General features: G+C 44.0%; 1 long non-coding RNA gene across 1 annotated transcript in view; it reads right to left on the bottom strand.

Moving 5' to 3' along the window:
- LOC140906358 (uncharacterized) overlaps positions 1 to 23,464 on the bottom strand; it is a 176,523-nt gene that overhangs the window by 111,784 nt on the left and 41,275 nt on the right. The window contains exon 2 of the long non-coding RNA XR_012157080.1: positions 3,906 to 4,296. This is a non-coding gene — a long non-coding RNA (uncharacterized lncRNA). The remainder of the gene's footprint in view (positions 1 to 3,905; positions 4,297 to 23,464) is intronic.

Genomic DNA, 23,464 nt, shown 5'->3' on the forward strand with positions numbered 1-23,464 from the left:
TCAATACATTTCCCAAAGCATTCAATCACAGGGGTGTGTTTTATGATGTTATACAGTAGGGGTGAGGATGAGCCCAATGAAGTTATATTTCCACTTGTAACCTAAGCTTTCCAGAGGTGAGTAACCAGGGCTCTAATTAGGTCCTTCCTTGGTTGCACTGTAGGCAATCTTATTCCTCCATCAGAACAGCTCCTCCTTACAAATCGAGAGAAAGCCGTGAAAATAGCCTGTCCAATTCCACTGCTGTATATTATTAAAGGACTTTTTCTCACCTCTGATGCTGTACAATGAGGAGTACAGAATTGTTTTGGAATCTCTCTATCAAATACCTCACGGCAAAAAAGGAAAGATTTCAGATATTAATAATAAAGTGTTTAAACCATTTAGGTGGGGAAAAAAGCTCACGCCACCAGTGTCCACTTTCATTCATAGCAACTTCTCAGGCTTTTATGAATTCTGTTTGTGAAACACTGTTACCCGAGGGAAGGTTGTGTTCTCTTTTCATGCGAGAGAACCACCGAACACCAATACTTCGGACGAATTTGCACTCTCGGCCTTTGAAACGGGGCAGAAGCTCATGAGGTGCTGGCACCCAGGCCAGAGCAAAATATTCACAACAGAACCCACTTGGATTTGGGTACTAATTCAGCACTTGGCAGCAGGAACCAGAGAAGAGCATGAAAAGGAGGGGGTCACTGAGGAGCCAGCCTCTGGCTTTGACATAAAAGTGACAGATGCTCTAACGTGGTTCCCAAGGGATTCAGTTCACCAGCTTACGGAGCATAACAGGCGCTCAGCACATTCTGGCCACTTCTCCTCCCTATTCCTGAACCCCGCCCCCCGAATCAGCAGGTTCAGGAGGGTAGTGCAGGCTCTGGCTATGCCAGCGCTATACCCGCTGAAGGCTCCCTCATGATGAAGAATCCCTACCAAAGGGTTGGGAAGCAGACAATCTCTCCTCCCTTTGCACCACGGCCTAAGTGGCATAAAGTAGATCGGGGCCAAGAACATGTCCCCAGCTCCACTGAACAAGTTTACAAACTTTGAGCCAAATTATAGTTTCAAGTCAAACCTAAGTAAAAGTCAGAGTTCTGCATGGTGAAAGTAGGAGAATCTGGGCAGTTTCTAATTGGTTTCACCCATCTCTGGTGCTGCAGAAGAATAAAAAAGCGGAAGGGGGGGGAAGGGGCTTATATACATTAATCATAAAACATCACCCTCATTCTGCAAATGGAGACATGTAAGGTCGAGGGAGATTAAGTGACTTGACCAGTGTCACACAATGAGTCAGTAGCAGATTCAGCAACAGAACCTAGATCTCCTGAGTCCCAGTCTTCTTTTAATCAGCAATGCTGCCTTAAAATACACAGAGGTGGCATCGCATCTATGTTAGTTATCTGAGTTAGACAGCATGGTACCAGGTGAGAACAAACAGTAACCCACTTCATCAGGCTTGAGCCAAATGCTAAGTGGGCAGGTGTAGAGAGGTCTAATCAGCCAATCATCCTTTCAGCTGCCACTTCACTGCCCCTTAGAGGAGCGCTAAGGGTAAGAAAGCACTGTGTACAGTTTCTGCTCCAGGAATGACCTTTTCCTGGTGACATCAAATCTTCTGATGACTACCAATGCATCCTACGCACTCTGCCAGTCCTTGGCATTATCTCCTTTTGGATCTCAATAAGTCTTTGTTGCACAGCTAACCTGTCTTCTCTGCTATGTGACAGATGTTCCTTTTCAGAGGAACCTGCGACTATAACATCAACCTTATGCACAATCTCTCTCCTTGATATGGGCTCCTGACCTTCACTAAATCTACAAAAATGACCTACAACATGGCCATTTGTGATATAAGCAGAGAAAAACCCAACTGCTATCTATTGCTGCATTTATTACACAAAGCACTCAGCTGGTACCAAGCACTTGGTTTTATTTCCTTTTAATTAATAAAATCTCTTCTATTCCAGATCCTTGTTCGCCTTTTTCTGGTTTGAGCTACAGAACACATTTAAATTCAGGAATTAGTTGACTGATAGGTTCATACACGAACAAACACACAGTTCCCTGCCACTCCCTGCTTTTAATCTGATGTAATTGTGCTTACCAAGCAAGAAGATGAAACCTTAGACTTCTTTAATGCTTCACAAAATGCCTGTGGGAATGCAGAATAAATTTCTAACTACACCTTTTCAGTGTCATTCTTTTAATGCCTCTTGTTATTAAATCAAAGGAGTCCGAGGCCAGATTAATCAAATGCTTGTGTGTGTGTGTGTTTTCAGATTCTTACCAAAATATTCCTATTCATTAAAATATGCTGAATAGATAGATTTAAAAAATAAATTCTAGTGGCAATTATCAAAACACTGATATTCATAGAAAAACAGCACTTGCAGGGATCAACAGCATAATCCAGTGTTTAAAAAAACTGACATTTAAAATAAAAGTATCAAAGTTCAATGCAGTTATCTATAAAAATGGAAAATCAGTAATTTTATCAGTAGAACTATTGATTTATCTACTTCTGTATTTTAATGGGAATAATTGTCATTTAAAAATTTAAAATTAGCCCCTTTTTATAGATAAGTAGTGTTCTAGTTTTATAGATAAGATGCTATTCTTCTGTTAAAATGTGTTTAAATGAAGAGAAGACAGATTGGATTAAATACTCAAATCATCTCCTTTGAAATGAAATGAACAAATTTAATACACAGATTCAGACAGTGTGTGCGTCTATTCCATGTTATAATGTACTGAATAATAGGATGACTTGGATTCACAAGGAGGAATTAATTAGTGGTGGATGGGAGTTGCATCAGCCCTTTCTCAGACTCAAGGATCAGGATAAGCATCCAAACTTCTCAGTGTTTAATTAAACTTCTGAACTCTATATACAAGTGCACGCATGCACAAACACACTTAACAGTACATCACACACCTTCTATAAAATATTTTGTGTATATACACACACGCATCCATTTATATATACACATTGTCTACAATGTATATATACACACTGGATTTAACATTTCCATGACTTCCCTTTAAACCTTTCGAGATTCACCCATTTCCTGACTTACAACTGTGACTACAGACGGTTTCTGGAACTCAGCAATTAGAGCCTGGGTGGGGAGCAGGGTAAGACACTGGATTTGTTGCAACCTTCCTAACAAAAATGGCATCAAGCTTTAAGGTTATCATTCCATGAAGATGAATGGGAGCAGGTTGCACTCCTCAGAGCTACTGCTTCAGTTTGTCTGTATGCACATTAACCAGCCTCACATCAGTTACAGTGAAAAGGATATTCTTGCAAGGAGAACAGTGGGAAATGTTTTCTGCAGAATTTGAGGGGTGTGGGGCTGGGGGGATGGGGATGTTAACAACATTGGGGATGCTAAAATTCCATGGATTCCTAAAGGCTCTGCCATAAGCACCAGCTGTCAGATGAGCTTGCAAGCATTTACAAACTGTTCCCATTAAGCCAAGCGAGGTGGCCTTTGGCAATTTAGGAATGGGCTGACAATTACGAGAAAAAGGACACTTGGCAGTAACCTGCTCTTAGTGCTGCAGCGTGCTGCCACGTTCCACCTCCGAGGTGTCTGCACTTCAGCGATGGATAATGGAAATTTCTTGCAAAACATTTTGGAACCCTTCAGGATACAAGACACCTTCCAAGAGTGCAAGATTATTAATGCCAATACATGTGTTATCAGAAGCAAAAAAGACAAGCTCACACATCTGTTTCAGGATATTTGCTACCTCCTTTAAAAAGGTAATCCAATCTTCAAATATGGTGCCAAGCAACTAGAAACGGTCTTTCATCTTTAAGGGGTGGGAGAAAAGGCAAATGATTTACTCCTCAAACATCAGGAAAGCTAACTGGCGTATGAATTAGGAAACCACACACATACCTGCTAAACACAGAGATGCTGCACTTGAACTGCTGTGAAAAATAAACATCTCCACTGATGGAACAGGCATTGTTTCTCCTCTTTGTGAAACTAGTAACTGAAGCAATTCCAGTAAAGATGGCAAACCATCGATGACATATCCTCAGAGAACAGAGGAGTTTCCTTCCCAATTCACCTTCAGTAACAAAAGAAAAACCAGGGATGGCAGGGGCCGGCAGAATGGCTACATTTATTTTTCCCCATCAGGTTCATCCACAGCTGACGTTCTCCAGAGATTTCAGTGGTTCTGTAAATCCTGTGGTCCTGGAAATCCTTGAATGTTTTGGAGGGAACAAGTTGCTGCGCTGGTCCATTGCTTATTCCAAACTGGTCAAGAGATCGGGCCTGGGACCTTGAGAGAAAGAAAGAAAGAAACAGACTGTTACATGGGATACACAGACGGGAGAGGGAAAAGCAATCATTCCGTCCACACTGGATTTACTACACATTCCAAATAAAACTTATACCCACACCAGTTTGTATCTTTCAACTGACCTTTGCATGTTACTAAGAGCCTTTTATAAATACTGTATAATCTAAACACTTGTATGCCAAGAAAGAATTATTGGATTCACAAAGCTTAACAAGATCACCACAATTTGCTCTGAAGAGCTAACAGTTCAAGATGCTTTACCAGACGCAGGTGATATGAATGATAAAGTAATCAAAGTGCCATGGGCTGAAACAACTTCCCATCTACTTGTCAGATCCTTTAAAAAGCCCTGTTTTTTGTTTTTCCTCTTTCCATTTAAAAAGAAAAGGGAAAGTTTGCCTGCCCTGGGAAAGGCATCAGAGCAACAAGGAACGGAGAGGATATAGATGCTTGAAAGTAGATAGTTAACTGAGCTTACATGCCTTCACACTTCAGGAGAAAAAGTCTACACACAGATTACACACCAGTACATGGCGGGAAAGTTTTGGCAAAGGAACTGCAGAGAAGAGGAACAGTTAGGAAAATAAATTCACTGAAACATAGCTTACCCACATCAACTATATCTGGGTTATGCCCCTCTTTCTCCTCCCAATCCTCGGCTAACAAAAGCGTATTTCAGGCCAGAATCCCCTACCTTTGCTTCTATGACATAACACCTTACTGCATGGGCCTAGTCATTGAATAAAGGTACTATTCAGTGCGGGCACGGGTCTCACACTCTGGGCTTCTATTCCTGTCAAACCTCAGCAATTTGACAGAGAGTAAAGCTATGTCTACACTAGCACTTTTGTCAGTAAAACTTAGTGAAAAAAACCACACCTTTGCCCAACATAAGTTGCACCGACAGAAGAGCCGGTTTAGACCACCACTCGCTGGAAGTGATTTAATTATGCCGGCAGGAGAGCTCTCTCCCCTCAGCATACAGCGGCTACACGGGAGATCTTACAACAGCACAGCTGCATTCGTACAGCAGTGCTGCTATAAGGTCTCTAGCGTAGACATAGCCTTATGGTGGATAAAAGATTTTAGACACCAAAACTGTTACACAGGTGAATATCCAGATGCTGAAAACGGAGAGCTACTGCAGAGCAAGGTGTGAAAGAAAACCCCAGACAACTCTTTGTACCGGGGTGCTTTTTTATTCCTCTTTATTAAAGGCAGCAAAGATCAGCTGACAAGACAAGGATTATTTTTCTTCCTTCAACAGCGTGGGAAGGTGGCTCCCTTTTTCCACGTCCAAGCAAATGAGCAATGAAAGCTCAGACAAACCGCCTCAATAGCACAGGGCCAAATAAAAAGTGATAATCATTTGTTTTGTTAATAGTGTCAATGAAAGTACAAAAAGCAAACCCATGACATAATCCTTCCAAGGCCTTCTCTTTAAGGCTTGGATTCAGGAAAGTGCATGCTTAAAATTATGCACATGCTTAAATCCCATTGACTCTGATGAGGTATAAGCACTGTCCCGAACAGAGAAGCTCTCGATTGTATTAAACCACAAAACAACACTGCTTATGCTACATCCTCAATGAGAGGGGAAAAAAAAGGTGTATTCTTAACTTGAGTTAATTTACAGAAGATAAAAGGTTAGTGAAGACAAGATGGGTGAGGTAATATCTCTGATATCTGTCTAATGTCCTGGGACAAACATGGCTACAACAACACTGTACAGTGCAGACAAGGCAGTTTGTAGTCTTCACATGAGCTTCAGGTCGAGTTAAATGGCTCCACCATAATCTAACTGGACCAGCTAACTCACGTGAAGACTACAAACTGCCTTGGCATCTCTAGGATTTTACCTTGAGTTAGCTAACTCGAGTTTTTAAAAAAAAAAAAAAAAAACACGCACACACTTTTTTCCTCCCAATAGAGAGCCTGATCCAAAGCCCAGGGAAGTCAGTGAGAGTCATTCACTTCAATGAGCTTCAGAATGGTCTTGAATCCTATGAAATTCCTTTTCATACACACACAGCAAACTTCATCGACCGTGACAGCTATACAATGCTGAAAAGGCCTGGAGAATTAAACTTCTACCAAAAAAAAGATAATTACTGTCTAAAAGCCTTTAGCTGAGAGTTTTCGCTATCCATCTAAGTTCCTGCAAAACGTGTGGACCCAGGAAAAATACTAATCTCTGTCACCATAGAAATTAGAGGTGAAGAGACTTCCATTTTGCCTTGCAGTAGTTTTTCAGTGGTTCTTCAAGTCCAATTTTAGATTTCTCAAGAAACGGCTTGCACCATTTCTTTTGGGAGACTAACCTAAAAGTTCTCACTGTCAAGATTAATTTTCTTTTGCTCATTTTCATCCCTTAACTCCCAGCAAAAGAAAACACACACACACACACCCACCCACCCACCCCAACTTGGACCAGCCTGGATTATTTTTCTTCTTCCTCTACAATTATCTGTATTAAGTAGCACCCAGGGGCCCCAAATGAGATCAGAGCTTCATTGTGCTAGGTGCTGTACATGCACACACAGTGATAGTCCCAAAGTTTACAACCCAAACTAGACAAAACAGACAAAGGGTGGGATGTAGGAAGCATCGTCTGAGGTAGAGAGAGATGAAGGACTCCATCCTACCCAATCCTGAGCACTCTGACCCTGCTCCAGCAAAGCACTTAAGAGCATGTTTAAGTAAATGAACACTTGGATTGAAGCCACTGGGACTGTCACACTCTTAATTTTAAACTGGAGCAGTCATGCTCATCACCTCACTGCACTGAGCCTGGGTGTGTCTACAGTTTAGAGAGAGCCGCCCAGCCGGGGTAGAGAGACTTGCGCTACCTTGGCTAGAACTAGCATGTTAGAAATAGGAGTCTGGACACTGAGAATCAGGGGGCATCTCAGGCTCTCAAGCCCACCCGACCCCCCTGGGTCCAATCTTGGTTGGCTAGCCTGAGTTTCCACCAGAGCCACAATGCCCATGCTGCTATTTTTAGCACACTAGCTCAAGGTGAGCTAGAGGAGTCTGTCTACTGGGGCGGGGAGCCTCATTCCCAGCTGCAGCGTACACATCCCTAAATGACGTGCCCAAGATCAAACAGGAAGTGTACAGCAAAGTCAGGAAGTTTCCCACGTGCTAGTCCAGTGCCTTAACCACAAGACCATTTCCCCCCTTGCTGATGAAGGCCATCCAATACTTGCATATGGCAAGAACCAGTGAAGCTCGTGTAAAAGTACAGGAGGAAGTGCGGTAGATGGTAAACTAAACAACTCTGTAGACGATATCAGCTTTAGAATATCAACAACTAACCTTCAACCTAAACCTAACTTTCAAGGGCAACATATAAGTGAGTCACACAAGAAACAAGATAATGGAAAGTTAAGAGTGCCACAGAATTCTGTGTGGCTAGGGGAGTCCAGGTGATTAATGACTGCATGGACCAAAGTTAAGACAGTCACTGCCAATTAGTTAAGGAATTCAGTGAGAGGACAGAAGAGAAAGGGAGTTTCATCTGTTAAATATTTACAGTTAGAGTCCCAAATGCATTGGTTTCAGCAGCTACACCAACAGACAGTTTGGTCCATGGTTTCTCAGGCCATGTCTACAGTGAGGATTTGAGTAGTCGGGGGCTACATACCAGTGTGAAAGCCCATAGGGTAGACAAAGTTGCAATTTGTATCAGTGCATCTTACCCCTGCCCGTCTGAAAAAAAAGTAAACTGCACCAGTACAGACTGCAGATGAAAGTGGCTTTACAAACACTAAGGGTTTGCACCCATGCAGCTATACCACTGACTGGCTTGGTGGCTATAATGGGACAAACCCACAGTGTAGTATTCTGCACAGTTATCATGCGCTCTATTTATAGGTTCTAATGTGTCAGCTGCTGTTCTCTGAATTGAGGCCAGGAAAGGGCAGAGAGAAGCAAGTCTGAAAGGGTCAGCCAGGTAGATTGAGGCCTCAGATTTACATTTTGCAAAAACCGAAGCAGTTTGACAGAATATCAGTGCAACAGAAAAACATTTGATTTTTTTACTCCAGAAAGGGCTCTTCCCCCATTCCCCACCTCATGCACCACACAGAGAACACACATCTATTATTGGCCAATGTTGTGTTAGTACAAGAGAACCAAAGAGCAAAACTGACTAGTATATTTTTATTGCCCACGCTGCAACGTAAGAGACGACAATCTGCATTAGCAGAGCAAGTTAGATTTCTAAATTTATTTTTGTTTTAATATGGAAAGGTGAAATTAGTAACCCAAATAAGGGAAATCTGTTATTTAAAAATATGATTTACAACTAGTACTCTTTTAACCTTGAAGAGATTCAAACAAAAAAAAACAACAACAACAAAAAGGAGCGCTACGTAAGTGCTAAACAGTATAAAATTCTAAGCACTAACGTAGTCTTGGACATTTTTTAAAGTAAATTTTAATAAGGCTATGCCCCATCGGCACCAGCTGGCATAGCTGTGTTAGCAGAAACAGTTTTAAAAGAGTTTCCTAATAAGGGATAAAACTGTAGCATTGATGGAGCTAAAGGGAAGTATTCTATAGTAAACATTATCTGTCTTTGTATGCTATCCAAGACAGGAGTGCTGCTATGCCTTGGAAGGGTGTACACAACAGAGGGAGGGGAAAAAATGATTTATGTGATCAAAATGTTGTATGACCCTCAAAAGAGAATTCTGACTCCCATACATACACACACACACAAATATCATGCTAGGTAATTAGAGAGCACCATCCTGAAGTGATACTGAGCAGGCTTCCTGATTGCTAGTTTCTTGCACCACTTCCAATTCTGACAGAGCTACTATGCACTGTGTGTGTGTCTGAACTAGCCTGTACACTCTTTGGGGCAGGGAGCCATAGAATCACAGAAATGTAGGACTGGATCCGACTTCAAGAAGTCATCTAGTCTAGCCTGTTGTGCTAAAGCAAGACCCATTATACCTACACAGGTCTGAGTTAGCAAAATGCACAGAGCAATGATGGACACTTGATACTAACTAAAAGGCTAATGTAGTGCCAATCTTTAAAAAAGGGAAGAAGGAGGATCCTGGGAACTACAGGCCAGTCAGCCTCACCTCAGTCCCCGGAAAAATCATGGAGCAGGTCCTCAAAGAATCAATCCTGAAGCACTTGCATGAGAGGAAAGTGATCAGGAACAGCCAGCATGGATTCACCAAGGGAAGGTCATGCCTGACTAATCTAATCACCTTTTATGATGAGATTACTGGTTCTGTGGATGAAGGGAAAGCAGTGGATGTATTGTTTCTTGACTTTAGCAAAGCTTTTGACACGGTCTCCCACAGTATTCTTGTCAGCAAGTTAAGGAAGTATGGGCTGGATGAATGCACTATAAGGTGGGTAGAAAGCTGGCTAGATTGTCGGGCTCAACGGGTAGTGATCAATGACTCCATGTCTAGTTGGCAGCCGGTATCAAGTGGAGTACCCCAAGGGTCGGTCCTGGGGCCGGTTTTATTCAATATCTTCATAAATGATCTGGAGGATGGTGTGGATTGCACTGTCAGCAAATTTGCGGATGATACTAAACTGGGAGGAGTGGTAGATACGCTGGAGGGGAGGGATAGGATACAGAAGGACCTAGACAAATTGGAGGATTGGGCCAAAAGGAATCTGATGAGGTTCAATAAGGATAAGTGCAGGGTCCTGCACTTAGGACGGAAGAACCCAATGCACAGCTACAGACTAGGGACCGAATGGCTAGGCAGCAATTCTGCGGAAAAGGACCTAGGGGTGACAGTGGACGAGAAGCTGGATATGAGTCAGCAGTGTGCCCTTGTTGCCAAGAAGGCCAATGGCATTTTGGGATGTATAAGTAGGGGCATAGCGAGCAGATCGAGGGACGTGATCGTTCCCCTCTATTCGACATTGGTGAGGCCTCATCTGGAGTACTGTGTCCAGTTTTGGGCCCCACACTTCAAGAAGGATGTGGATAAATTGGAGAGAGTCCAGCGAAGGGCAACAAAAATGATTAGGGGACTGGAACACATGAGTTATGAGGAGAGGCTGAGGGAGCTGGGATTGTTTAGCCTGCAGAAGAGAAGAATGAGGGGGGCTTTGATAGCTGCTTTCAACTACCTGAAAGGGGGTTCCAAAGAGGATGGCTCTAGACTGTTCTCAATGGTAGCAGATGACAGAATGAGGAGTAATGGTCTCAAGTTGCAGTGGGGGAGGTTTAGATTGGATATTAGGAAAAACTTTCACTAAGAGGGTGGTGAAACACTGGAATGCGTTACCTAGGGAGGTGGTAGAATCTCCTTCCTTAGAGGTTAAGGTCAGGCTTGACAAAGCCCTGGCTGGGATGATTTAACTGGGAATTGGTCCTGCTTTGAGCAGGGGGTTGGACTAGATGACCTTCTGGGGTCCCTTCCAACCCTGATATTCTACGATTCTATGATTCTATGATAAATAATTGGTATATGCAGGCAAAGGTTAAGCTTAAAAACCATCAAGTACCTCAGATCACCCGTGCAAGACCGAACACCAGTGCCCCCTGCAGCTTGAACTTGTGCTGGGGATGGCTGGCTGATAAAGAGTTGCAACCTGACAGTCTCCCCTCTCCACTGCACCAAAGCAAGGCCTATTTCACAAGCACACTAGGCAATGCAATGCAATCCCAAAATGTTCTAGTGTAAATACGGCTGCCAAGCCCAGACACTGGGAAAGGATCAAGGACGTGCATTTCTGATGCACAGAGATCCTTGTGGATCCTACATAAAACTGTGGATAGCAATGCATGCCTTCCACTTTGCTTCTGCAAGGCTGTGCATCGTGGCTGAAAAGTTGATTCAGGGAAACAGACCAGGATCAAGCTGAAAAGATAAGCAGTGGCCTTTTAAGTTGAGGAAAACAAAGGTTTTAAAGCATATCCCACTTAATCAGTAATGCACTCAGGAAAATAACCTCGGCCCATTCACTTCAGTTACTAAAAGCAATTTCAGATCTACGGGCTCACCCAGTCTCTATGGTGGGGATGTTCTCTGACATGTTCTTTATGCAGAAAACACCCGAATACAGTGATTGCTTTATGGCCGGGGGAGTCTGATGCTTTTGAACAGACCCCCAAATATTTTTATTTACTTATGATCATCATTACTCTTCTTTTTAATTATTTCCTCCAGAGTCTGGTCCTTGACTATACCTTGACCAAAAAAAAAAAAATATATATTGACTACCCCTGCCTTATGGACACCTCTTCACCCACTCACAGTGCCACAGCATCCCAGGGACAACTGCAACCTTAGCCAGCATAGGAAAGTAACCTTAGGTTTGTAGCTCTCTTCAGCTTGAGACACATTTTACACTTTTGCGAGTCACCTCTTTGCCCCCTTCCCTTCTGTTTCTCTTCATTGGAAACAAAGGATGCAATCCTGACCCTGCTGAGAGTTTTACCATTGACTTCACTGTGCCCAGGATTTCATCCGAAGAGCCAGTGCCAGCCAGCTGTTTGGAAACCTCTGTGAATGATCCGGAGGAAGGGGTTCTCACAGACATTCTCAAGAAGAGCTTCCACCTCCTGGCAATACCTTTAACCGCTTAAATCAGTGCACAGCCCAAGGAAATCAGCAGCCAGGCATGAAATCCTGCCCTACGGGTCACAAAGCAGCACTGCAGTCACTCCATGACTACTGAACCCCAAACAGAGAATACTGGATGGGACTTTCACAGCCATGAGGCCAGTGACATAGCCACTCCACCAAATTACCATCCAGGCCAAGGCGCAGTGGGCCCCCAGTGAGCTGTGCTCTGCAGCATATGGAGGAGGATATGGATGCCTGGAACAAACCATTCTGACCATTCACACTCCCCAACACAAAAAGCAAAACCACACAGGTTCCAGCTGCTTCTGGTGCCTTCTATGCCCCTTGCACGGGCAGCAGTATTTGTCCCTGAGACAAGAGCAATGAATGGACCAAGAGTCTGTACCAGTTTCTACAGGGCAATAGGGTGGTGTAAATAGAAAGCCTTGATGCAAGTCTGACTGATGTCTGTGTGTCTCAGAAGCAAATCGGTCACGTTGTTTATTTTAGCATCATCAAGATTCAGCAAAAGCTTATTGTGACACCGCTGAAAGCAAACCAGCAAGTGCAGGGCTAGCGGCAGGATACACGGAGATGAGCATGGTAGTTAACCTGTTTTTATCCTCCATTCTAGCTTATGAAATCCCTACCCCAGCCTGCATTTCTTTCAGCTCTTCAGATTTATTTTAAGCAGTGATTTTTATTACCTTAGCACCTCAGAGCGCTAATCATGGACCAGGACCGCAGTGTGCCAGGTGCTGTAGAAATAGGACAACCGGACCTTGAAGGCCCTGTCTACACTAGAACTTTCCACCCAGTTTGTAACCAGCGAGTGGCCTGGCTGGCTCTCAACAGGTTGGGTTTTTTTGCCTGCACATATGATGGTTAAAACTCAGCAGCCCTGGCCCACTAAGCAATGTTTAGCCTCTGCCAGAGGTTGAAATCAACTCCTGATTGTCTCCCTGAAACCAGTTCGGCACACTGGGTTTGCTCTTGGCCGTGTGGACAGGACCCCCTTACCAGGTTTGTGTAATCCCTCTGGTCAGCTCAACTCCCTCCCACCTCTCATTGCAGCAGCACACACTGCCCCACAGACATCCTTCACATGATCTATATATCCCTAGCTGAGGCAGGGCAGGGCAGCCACCCACATTTCCCAGGATGCACTAGTAAAAGGGTTAAGCGTGGGTGCCTCTGTGGACACTAACTGAACCTTGTGCTGCTTGTGGCCATTTAAGGGGGCAGTGCTTGTGAAAGGTTACAACCACCACAGCTGAAACAGGAAGCACAGCTCACTTTCACTTTCTTGTTACAAAACAACTTACCCTTGTTACTGTCATTAGCCCCAGTCTACACTTCAAAGTTTTATTGGTATATCCATACTCACAAACTCTCTCGATCCTAGTGTTCTGAGCAAGGTTCTGGAAGCCAGGAACACCCACATTCTAATGCTGCGCGGCATTAACCTACCAGCCTTTGTCTACACTAGCCTGCTTTTGGGAAGTCCCTCACTACTGCAGTTCCACCAGCGCTGGTCTGCTACAAGCACGGCCACATGATAACAGCAAAATCAGGGTGTACTATCTACACTGGTGATCCCACAGGTCCTGCCAACGTGCAGCTGCAGCAGAGATTTCCAAAAGAAGTGCAAAGTAGAAACAGACTCTGGGTCTCAGCTTTCATGTTGTTAGAATGCAGATAATAACAACAGGATTCAGAGTAACAGCCGTGTTAGCCTGTATTCTCAAAAAGAAAAGGAGTACTTGTGGCACCTTAGAGACTAACCAATTTATTTGAGCATGTAACTCACGAAAGCTTATGCTCAAATAAATTGGTTAGTCTCTAAGGTGCCACAAGTACTCCTTTTCTTTTTGCAGATAATAATACTTACCTCCAGATTCATGTTTGTGAAGCTTTGAAGAAATGCTAACAATAATTATTTTCTCTTCCGGATTTCAAGGCAATAAAGTCACCCACTAGAAAAGTTTATGCCTTAATTTTCACTCCATAGATTACTGCCCGTACATAAATCCAAGAGAGGAGTAAAATCCACCTCCAAATCTCTAGCAATCCCCTCAGGGACAAAGCTATTTGCACTTGCAAGCAGAACAGTCCAAGAGATTTGTCTCATCAACTCTCTCAAGCAAACTGGCTGCTAATTTATGGATGAATTAACCATTATCTTAAAAAAAATAATAATAATGCCTGGGACATTTCAATCACTGTCCTGCATGTATCATCTGACAGGCTTCAGCTAAGGGCCAAGGCAGACCTCTCATTCTACGGCCATGTTAACATAACAGGGACTAAGCCGGCATAGCCACAGCTCTCTCACACACACACACACGGTGTTGATGCTGTCTACACTAATGGAAGGGGTTTTTCTGAGAGTACAGAAGCACCACATTCCCTGAGTGATGGGAACTAGATTGACAGAGCATTCTCCTGTCGACCTAGCCGTGTCTATACTGGAGTGTTTGCCGATAGAGCTGTGTTGCTATGCAGGTGTGGATTTTCTGCCACCATGACCACAGTTGTGCTGGTAGAAATGTTAAGTATAGAACAAGCCTAAATCAGCCATTCTTCCACCAAAATATGTGCTTGCACCAGCTCATCTAAAGTGGTTCAGAAGCCAATTTAACGGGTCGTCTACACAGGAAAGTCAAAGTGGAATAAGCTAAGAAGTGAATTTAAACCACTATAATTATACCAGTGTAACTCCCCCTGAAGAGACTGTTATTCCAGTGTAAGACTGCCTTTTTCAGTTTAGCTTTGGTCTCTTAGAAAGGGGCTTAAGCTAAACTGGGAGGGAAAAGCCATTCTTATAGCAGAAAAGAGAGTAACCACATAAGGGGTTATACCAGTACAACTGGTAAAACTTTCAAATGCAGACAAGTCTTAGGTTAATCCAGAGCAACTTCTGTGTTTAAACCACGCCAAAAAATTCAGTTATAAAACCTTTCCTAATATTAATCATTTATTCCCACTGAAAGGTCTTGATCCAATATTGATTGACTTCAACAGGTAATGGAGAGAGAAAGAAAGCTGCAGGCCGGTATGTAGCAGCGTGTTAGCATCCATCTGGACTTGCCAGAATTTGCACTTTATAAAACTAAGAAATATATGGACGCAAGCTTTATCTCTGTATATATATGCACATGTATCTATCACATGGCACTGCATACAGCCATAAGTTAAACCAACCCCCCCCCAAAAATAATTTAATTGGAAAGAAGTCCTATTATTATTATTAAGTGCTGATAACATGCTCTTAATACACAGGAATAAAAAAAGAACAATGATAGCACAAACTGCCAAAACGCTGCAATTCCAGGAGGCATTCTGAAATCTTCAGATCAGCTGGCTTTGACAAGTCATGTGCCAATTAGAACCATGTGGGACTTCTCTTGTATTCCAACGGGGGTAGGGGAGGGATGTGAAGTGCGTAGTAAGGTTACTTACTACTTGCACTTCAAGCCAAGTGTGACAGTACACAGAGCAAGGAATTATCACTGAATTTAAATCCAGGTCTCAAGTGAGCCAACCACCAAGAATTAAGCCTCAAAGCCGCCAACTATTAAAGCATGCATGGATGATAGGTTTCGAGTGGCAGTATGAACTGATTAAAAAATTACTAAAATCCTCCCTACCGTGTCAGGGGGGCGGCGGTTGTGTGTGTTTTGAGGGGGTTTTTGCTTGGGGTTGTTTTCGGGGTTTCATTTCTGGTCACTTAAGCACAGACTCCTGCACCTTATTCAGTCATCCACAACAAATATTTCCTGTCTGTCATCCAACCCACCCTGTATCCCCAACTCAGCAAGGAGCACATGCCACAATTAAGCACATGCCTAACTTTTGAGTGTGTGGTCTCACTGATATCAATGGCATTAGTCAGACATTACAGTAGTCAAACATTAGTCAGTTTACAGTGAAGTATGCGTGGAAGTGCACTGCTAGACCAGAGACCCTGTGCCTTGAAAGCGTTTCTCATCCCAGCATGCCAGTTACAAACACCAGAGTTACGAACTGGCCAGTCAACCACACACACCTCATTTGGAACCAGAAGTATGCAATCAGACAGCAGCAGAGAGAAAAAATAAAATAAAGCAAATACAGTACTGTACTAGGTTAAATGTAAACTACTAACAAAAAATAAAGGGAAAGCAGCATTTTTCTTCTGCATTGTAAAGTTTCAAAGCCGTATTAAGTCAACGTTCAGTTGTAAACTTTTGAAAGAACCACCACAATGTTTTGTTCAGATTTGCAAACATTTCAGAGGTGTTCATAACTCTCAGGTTCGACTGTAGAACCTGATTTTCAGAGATGCTGGGCTCAGAAACTCTGAAAATCACAACCCCATCCTCCCTTCATTCAAATCCCTCCTGAAAACCCACTTGTTGAGGGCCCGCCAACACTAACCCAGCCACCACCCCAATTCTTATTTATTTATTAAGTCTCAAGTTATCACCATCCCCTGGGGTCTCCCACTGAGTTTTTGTTTAAGGTCAGCTAGAGAACTTTCTACAGTTTTGACTGGACTTTCTCTGCCCTATGATGATTGGCCATTTGCACCAACCCTCTCCTTGTTCCCCCTCTCTCCTGGTACCTTCACATCAGCTTCACTCCACATCTGACCGGCTTACCCTCTTCTCCCCAGCTCTGTCCCACTCAACCCGCTTCCGTTCTCTTTTCATCCCATTTAGCTGATCCCCTCCTGAATAGACCCACCTAGCTCAAGGGGCACCAGCAGTTAAAAAAAAGCTAACAGAATGTTAAGAACTGTTACCAAAGGGATAGAAAATGAGCCAGAAAATATGATGATGGCACTATATAAACCAATGGCATGCCCAAACCTAAAGTACTGCTTGTAGATCTGGTTGCTCTATCTCAAAAAGGATATAGTGGAACTGGAAAAGGGGCAGAGAAGGGCAACAAAGATGATCAAGGATATGGAACGGCTTCCAAAAGAAGAGACTCTAAAAAGTCTAAAAAAAGCTATTCAGCTTAGAAAAGAGATGATTAAGGGCGGATATGACAGATGTCTAGAAAATCACAAATGTTGTGGAAAGACAGTGAAGTACTATTTACCCATCCACACAATACAAAAACCAGGGGTCACTCCATGATATTAACAGGCAGCAGATATAACAGAAACAAGAGGAAGTACTTTTCACACAACGCACAATCATCCTCTGGAACTCTTGGCCATGGGATGCTGTAATGGCAAAAGGTATAACTCGGTTTTCAGAAAAAGAACCAGATAAGTTCATGGAGAATAGGTCCATCAATGGCTATTAGCCAAGATGGTCAGGGATGGAACCCCATACTTGGACAACCCTAAACCTCTGACTGCCAGAAGTCAGGAGGGGAAGATAGGGGTGGAGCTCTTCAAAGTTGCCCTGTTCTGTACACTGTTCCTGAAGCTCTAGTACTGGCCACGGTTGGAGGCAGGACACTGAGCTAGATGGACCACTGGCCAGATGCAGTATGGCAGTTCTTATGTTCACAGAAAGAACTGCAAACAATGTAATCATTTTACTGAAGGGCAGGGGAAGCAAATAAAAATTTAAAAAAAACCTGTGAAAGCAAATGCCTAGAATTGCTTTTTCTAATTAATAGGAGCTAATTAATCCCACTGTTGCCAACTCTCAGGATTTTATCTTGAATATTTGTTTTTCTGAAATCCCCAGCTCCTGGAGTATGTTATCACGTGAGAATCTCCCCTTTCATTTAAAAATAAAGTTTGTTTCTAGCTCTTATAGTGGCAGAGTAAAGTTTTAAAGTGTAAAGCCTAAAGGCTCAAAACTAAAGTGTGACAGTGTGGCCAAAAGAGCTAATGTGATTCAAGGACACATGAACAGGGGAATCTTGAGTAGGAGTACAGAGGTTATTTTACCCCTATTTGGCACTGCTGCTAAAATACTGTGCCCAGTTCTGGGGCCCACAATTCAAGGAGGATGTTGATAAATTGGAGAGGGTTCAGAGAAGAGCCATGAGAATTACTAAAGGATTAGAAAACAGTGACTGGGCTCTTGGAGTCTGTCTACTTAGCTTGACAAAAAGAAGGTTAAGGGGTGACATGATTACGGTCTGTAAGTACCAACATGGGGAACAAATATTTAATAATGGGCTCTTCAATCTAGCAGAGAAAAGTGTAATACGATCCAATGGCTGGAAGTTGAAGCCAGATAAATTCAGACTGGAAATAAGGGATACATTTTTGACAGTGAGGGTAAACTGTTCCAGTGGATAATTACTAAGGGTTGTGGTGGATTCTCCATGACTCGCAATTTTGAAATCAAGACTGGATGTTTTTTTCTAAAAGCTCTACTCTAGGAATTATTACTGGGAAGTTCTATGGCCTGTGTTATACAGCAGGTCAGACAAGATGTTCACAATGGTCCCTTTTGGCCCTAGATTCTATGAAAACCCAGAAGGCAAACAGAGAACCCAAAATGTTATTAAAGCCGAATGAATTTTTGGGCCCAAACTGGGATTTTTGAATGCTTATGGTTGGAAGTAATACAACAGAAAGTCACTGCTAGCTGGGACCTCATTCACCTGGAAGATTTAAATGTCTCACTCTAATCCAGCTGAGGGCAACGAAGGTGCAGTTCCGATGCAACTGTGTTATACAGCAGTTACAGAAGTGTGCTAAGAATGTAATTCACTTAAGTCTAAGAGCATGCACAAGACAAGACATTTTAAGCCCCCTGATAGGGATGTGCTGGGGTGGAAGGCTTTACGAGTTGGGGTGGCCACCCAGGAGGCAGGGCCGGATTTATACTGTACGTGCCCCGAGACACAGCTTCTTCAGCCCCCCCGCCTACAGCTGACCTTCGTGTTTTCCGTAAAAAATGAAACTTTTAACCCACTTGTAAACTTTTAGACATCCCTAGAACACCAGCGCCCCTAGAATGCCAGGGCCCCTTGGCACGTGCCTACTGTGCCAAACTGGAAATCCAGCCCTGCCAGGAGGTCTCTGCTTCCCCTGCCCAGGACAGAGGGCAGCTCTGTGGCTGCTCTAAAGGTTTGCCATAATATTGGGGGTTGGGAACGGGCTGGGAAAGGATTAAGGGTCTGTGATTACACTGTTCCAGCAGCTGTGAATGCATGTAAGCAGGGAAAGGATGAGGCTGTTCTTCCAGCCCACAGGCACACTAGTGCAGAGAGGCCTAACTGTAGCCCCACAGCCTGCTCTTCTGCTGAGGGGGACTGTTTCTCCCTCACGAGGGGTTAAGTTAAGAGCACAGCTTCCACCTCTCTGTTAAGATCAGAGGGAGAGCTCCCCCTGCTCTCCTTGGCACAGGGAAGCAGAGATCCCCCATGAATCTTCCTTCCCCGTGGCTGACATGGTGGAACATCACCCCAATCCCATTTCAAACTACTGTAACCACATCCCCACCCTCCCCATTCAATGCATCTTTGCAAGGGGATTTTGCACACGTCACCGTTGTGAAGCAGCTTTTCCCTTCAGCTCAGAGCACAGCAAAATGTCTCCCTTTCTGACAGCCACACGTACCGAGCAGATTTCCCTCTCCCAGCCAGCGTTCCACCCAGATCAGTGCAAGCAAGTCCCTTCTCCACCCAGCTCTATCCTCTCCCACCTCACATCTGTCCTTTGTCAAGATTATTAGAGTCACGGCTGAAGGAGGGAGGAGGGGAATAAATCCCGCAGCCATCTTCTCCTCTGAGCCTCCTGAACACCCCTCACCACGCCTGCTGGATACACACACACATTCTAATATTAGCACGGCAGACCACAGGAATCCGCCGCTTGATTTTCATCCCTAGAACCCGCTCCCATCCATTTTACGCTACCTGTAAACAATGGAGCGAGCTTCACTCTGCTGCTTGCTCCGGGTGATTTCCCAAGGGCAGGGCTCCCCCTTTAACCATCCTGTTCCTGACAGCCCTAGATACGAAGATTTCCCCGCACAGTCCACTCATTCAAATCTGCTCAAATGGGCTGCTTTTTTAAAAAATTATTAGAAGCCTAGATTGCAGCACTCATTCTTATTTCCGTCGCACTGTACTCAGACCTTCACAGAGTCCGTGCTAGGAAATCCGTTAAGTGTCTGGCATCTGTTCCTGACACGGTTTCTATGTCTGGGTGTTCCCAAAGACGGAATAAATAAAAACTGGAAAGATCATATTGTTACATTAGCAATAAGAGGCCACAGTTGAGCTTAGCGGTCCAGTGGGCCCTGTGTTGCACATACATCTAGTAAGAGAGTCTCTACCCCAAAGAGGTTACAACCCAGACAATGTGAGTAATGCTGTCTCCATTTCTACCAGCGTGGAAATGAAGCATGGGGAGAATTAGGGTTTGTCTACACTACGGTGACTACAGCGGCATAGCTGTGGTGCCATAGTTGTGCCATGCTGACCCTGTGGTATAGACACAGCCTACAGTGCCGGAAGGGCTCCTCCCATCGATATCGGCAATCCACCCAGGGGTGCTGGAAAACGGGGGTCATGGCCCTCTGACACTTTTTATCAGTGTAAGGACAAGCAATGGGGAGGGGCCTCAGGGGGAAGAGTGGGGCAGGGGCAGGGCCCCAGGGGAAGGAGCGGTGCAGGGGTGGGGCCACAGTTCAGCACCCCCACTGTTAGGAAGCTTCCGCAGCCCTTGAATCCACCACTTCATGTGGCTCTAGCTAGGCTGATGAACAAATTCTTCATAGTGGCATCAACGTAAATTTTAAGTGCAGACCAGGGCTAACTGACTTGTCCATGCTCACACAGGGAGTCAGTGACAGAGACAGGACTGAAACCCAGATCTCACAGCCGAGAGCCTTAACCACACCCACCAGGCTCTAGTTTGGGGCGACTGGGTGGGTATTTCACAGTTTGAGTCCATTTGTTTTTTCCTTAGGCACCTCTTCTCTGATCAGATATACGTGTGACTTAGCCCTTCATATGGGTTAGGGCATAGTGGTTGTTTGGGATTTATTAACTTCATGCCAGAGAAACCAAAACCTAGTCGCCCTATTTTGAGGCACTGGCCTCATCTAGAGTAAAGTTTGGTTTGTTTTTTTAAAAAACACATTAACAACCCTAGGAGGCTGTAATCTTGGGTTCACCTTGAGCAGTGAATAATTACAACTTGCCCCGTGTACACGAGGATTTGAAAACATGTTAGATAACATATGGGGGAGGGGGGGTGTTACAGAAATTCTCCTTCCCTCCCCCCCAGTCTAGCCATGCCCCAAGTGGGAGATAAATCTTAAAATGCTAACTCCATCCAGACACTTCATTCTTCACCTTTCTGTTTTCGATTCAGTTGACCATAATACAGCATGGCTTTAAATCGGAGAATTAGATGCAAATGGGCACAAACTATAGCTTTCAGTGAATGCCTGAGATCCTAGGACTCAGGGGCAACAAAAGGGAGTTCTACCGCCCTTCCGCTGCACTTTACATGGGTGCATAGAGAACACCACCATCAGAAATTCCCATGCTCCTGTCTCAGGTAAGTAAACGTTAGACAAGGACAAGGGGAGAGTGTGAGCAACAGGTTGTGTCAACCAAAACATAACCATGTAAGTCACAGGTTTTTCTTTTTTGTTAAGCAAATACATTAACATCAAAAGGGGATGTCACTTATCGCTACTCTGTGGAGAGACTTAAATAATTAGCTCGCTGGCAACTGCTCTTAAGCACAAGAGTTACTCTCAGACACTATCTAACAGCTCACAGAGCACCGTGAAAAGTAGGCCACTCAGAAACAATTCAGCTCCATGCCCCGTAGGTCCTGCTTTTCTCTCCCCTTCTTCTCCAGATCTGCATGAGAAGGGAATTCTCCTTTCTGAAGCATTAATCTTATTCCTGATGCTCATCTTCACTAGGGGTGAAATCCTAACCATTGAAGTCAATGGGGCTTTGCCATTGACATCAATGGAGCCAGGATTTCACTCTACAGGTCATGATCTGCTCTTGGGACACTGACGTGGTGAATGGAATATCTTGTTTTCATGCAAATACCCTACCTTTGTCACCAAGAATGGAGAGGAACAATTGCAAGTGTCAGCAGAATATTCTAGATAAAATATTGCCTAAAGTTTTCCAGGAGGAGGCCTCAGTGGCCCCAAGAGATATTCCATCCAGGGGGCTGCAATTCAGCCGCAGAGATACATGGAAAATTAGGTTAAAATATCAAGGATGACTTTCTACTAAATGCCATTCACTCAAGAATCACTTATGACACTTACCAATCTCACTTACCCTGATGGTTTGAATGCACGCCCCTGACTGGCTACTAATAGAGCAGACCTCCCAGACAGCTCCCCCAATTCACACAAAGGTGCCAGATTCAAAACTGACAAAATTACACACCCCATAATTAGACTGCAGGACTCATTGCCACATGGAGTCATCCAGGCCAAGAGCTTAGCAAGGTTTCAAAACGGATTGGGCATTTATATGCATATCAAAACTATCCAGAGTTGTTATAATTAATGATAATAGATTTTGGAAGGGGTATTAAGCCTCATGATCCAGGGTCTAAGCCAATCTCCAGCAATCAGAGACCAGGAGGACACCAAATACATGGGGCAGATTATCCCATAGTTATATCTGCCTGTTGGCCACTGTCAGAGACAGGATACTGGACTAGACAGACTTTGGGTCCGATCCAGTGAGACTCTGGGTCTGATTCCTCTGTACCAGTTTATGTGTGTTACTAGCCAGTTCCTACTCTAGCCTACAATGCCACCTGAGAGGCTCCAAACCCTAGTCTTGCAATCCTGGAGCAGCCCAAGTTCAATTGTGGTTTAACATGCACAGAGAGTAGTAAGTAAAGGAACCCAGCACAGGAAATTATTACTGAAAGCATGGAGTAGAAGCCTAGATTACTAGCCACAGAAACGTGCAGTACCAGGACTGTGTGTGTGTGTTGGTTTCTGGGACCTACTGATATGAAGCCAAGTTAATTAACCTGCTGTTGTATCTGAACTCTTTAGAGAAGAAAGAGGAACATAACTGGCAGTGAAATTGGGTAGAAAAACTGCATGTGTGATTAAGGCTCACGCCAGTGTGTCTTAATTTGCCACATACATATCTAAGACACAAATAAAATGATATAGCCATATACATATCAAATCACTACGACCTCAGTTCTGATTCAATGGCCCTTTAGTTCCACCAGGACTAAACAGGTGACTTCAGGATTAGGTCCAGACAGGATTCCCAGGATAGAATGTCTAGTGTTAGCCAATTCCTTGCTCCGCCTAAACACTTCTTGTATCACCTTGGGCAAGTCCCTTAGCCCCTGTGTGACCCAGCTCCTTCTCTGTAAAAATGGGGATAAGAGCACCGCTCGATCTCACAGGAAGGATGTGAGGATAAATACATTAAAGACAGTGAGGCACTCAGATACTATAGTACCTTAGAGAGAGGGTATTAAACGTCATAGGAAGGACAACAACATGTGACAATAGAGGGCTGTGTATCATTCTTCCAGAGAGCAATGGTGGGTATAAAACAGATTTCTGAATTCATGCCATTAAAAGAACAGAGCATGCAGCACATGTGGGGAACAGGATGGCAGGAGCTGCTGTGCCAGATTGCGCTCACTAACCTGGGAC

The sequence above is a fragment of the Lepidochelys kempii genome, chromosome 2 (assembly GCF_965140265.1).
Source record: "Lepidochelys kempii isolate rLepKem1 chromosome 2, rLepKem1.hap2, whole genome shotgun sequence".
Classification (NCBI taxonomy): domain Eukaryota; kingdom Metazoa; phylum Chordata; order Testudines; family Cheloniidae; genus Lepidochelys; species Lepidochelys kempii.